The sequence below is a fragment of the Cynara cardunculus genome (genome assembly GCF_001531365.2).
Source record: "Cynara cardunculus var. scolymus isolate 2C chromosome LG 11, CcrdV1, whole genome shotgun sequence".
Lineage (NCBI taxonomy): Eukaryota > Viridiplantae > Streptophyta > Magnoliopsida > Asterales > Asteraceae > Cynara > Cynara cardunculus.
In genome coordinates, this window is record NC_037538.1 from 1,884,419 (window position 1) to 1,886,468 (window position 2,050).

At 33.5% G+C, this 2,050-nt stretch overlaps 1 long non-coding RNA gene across 1 annotated transcript; it reads right to left on the minus strand.

The window, feature by feature from the left end:
• Positions 1 to 1,013: 1,013 nt before the first annotated feature.
• On the minus strand, positions 1,014 to 2,050 carry LOC112522109. Its single transcript, XR_003070121.1, has 2 exons — positions 1,634 to 2,050; positions 1,014 to 1,282 (listed from the first exon to the last, which is right to left on the minus strand). It is a non-coding gene; the product is annotated as an uncharacterized LOC112522109 (long non-coding RNA).

Here is a 2,050-nt window from a genome sequence, read left to right on the forward strand (position 1 = left end):
TATATATAGAGAGAGAGAGAGAGAGAGAGGTGGTTTCATTTAACAACCCAACAATTAGTAAAAACCATACTAACATGTGTATGTGTGTGTGAGTGTTAAGGACGCGTATTAAACCCAAATTTAATAAATAAATAAAAACATATTGTAGAAGGTTATAAAAAATATTAACAAAAAAAGGACTTTGGCTTAGCGAAATCGTAATCTTTGGCCTCTTAGGATGTCGGGGTTCAATCTTCACCGAAGATGAGGAGAGTATGTAAATTAATTTGTTGCATTTGCCGTATATAAATATTATATATTTAAGATAAAATGTTAACAAATTTTGAAATGAAAATGTTAATAAAATAAATCATCTCTTAACATAAAATGTTACATGTTTTAAATAAAGTACTTTCAACATTTATTACGAAAATAAAGAAATTAAAACACTTGTAATAGAATCCAAGAAATACCTCCTTTACTATTTTAACTTTCCGTCTACAAATATTATAATTAAAGGCAGAACACAGGCCTTCTAATCTAGGGGCCGAAACGAAACGAGCTAAATCGAATAGCAAATAGTAAGAGTTTTGACATGAAAAAATAATAGCTAAAATCCAAACTATAAAACCTCATCTATAGGGTCGAACTTGAAATCAATTAACTGTTAAGTTAAACGAGATTATTTTTTAGTGTTCGAGATCAGCTCAAACTTGAAAATTATCAAGCTCGAGTAGCTAATTAAAAGCTTGAACTGTTAAAATCACACTGGTTTTGAAATCAAGTCTATTAAATAGGAAGAAAAGCAAGGGGGTTGAGCTCCGCCTCTGAATTTAAAATCAAACCATTCATTTTTAAAAATTGAAAATATTAATTTGACGGGTTTTGTTCGTAAACAATTTTTTTTTTCAACGTTATTATAATAACTCATTTGCTTAATAGCCGCCGTTTTTGGATTTTTGCTTTCACTTGACATGTTATAATTAATTTATTAATAATTAATTTGAATCAAAAGCAATACGTTGGACAGAAGCAGATGGAGATGGCTGTGGAAAATGTTATTGGAAAAGATGGAAGCAATACATTGCTTTGATCAAACTTACAACCAATTTCAAACAGACATCATTCATTTTTTGGGAACACGATCGGACTCTGGAGTTTATTCATACAAACACAATTGAATCCTTCAGGCTTCTTATCTTCGGAACAGCGACGCAAGGGTACTTTCAAACATCTCGATCTGATTAATGCAAAAACTCTATTCCATGATCACCTTATCGACTTCTTCTGCTGTAATTGGAAGCTGTAAAACAACGATTTTCATCAGAAAAAACTAGATTTATGTATATCAGATGGCATGTGATGTGATTAACTCAGAATTTGTTCATAATTTAGCACATCACGATCTCCAGAAATTAAGATTAATAACTTGATGTATCATACAAGTCCGGATAAAAATGACAAGGCGATGTCACCGGATATGGTTTCACAAGTCCTTTTTGATATCAAGGATCAATCTACGCAATGTGTTTGTGTTTTGAAACGTATAATTACTAGTTACTCCACAAATCGAAACAATCGATTTATAATAAGATTGTTGAGTCATTACGATTTATATGAAGTGTGAATTTGATCGATGATCACAAATAAGTACCTGAGAGATAAGTTTGGAGGCATGATCACAAGCAGCGAGGGAGTTATCTTTGCAAGGGTGAATCGTCTGAAACTGTTTGATATCAAGCGTCTGACTGATAGATCCAAGTGTGAAATAGACATTGTTGGTAGCTGGCACATCAACTCTGATTTCATCGATATTCAACCAAAACAGGAATACCTGCGCCTGAAGACCTTTGATCTCGCTAAGCACACCGAGATTGATCTTTCCAGTGATCTTAGTTTTGAAGTAAACAAGGTAATCAAACTTGATGTAACAGGGTTTCTCAAGTTCAACAACGAAGCTGTTATCTGTGGGATCAAAAGTGTAGGATGTGACGGAATCAGGCAAGAGACCAACAGGAAGTCCGAATAGCTCCAGAGCTTCATAGATGGTCGGCGGGTAGGCAGAGATTAC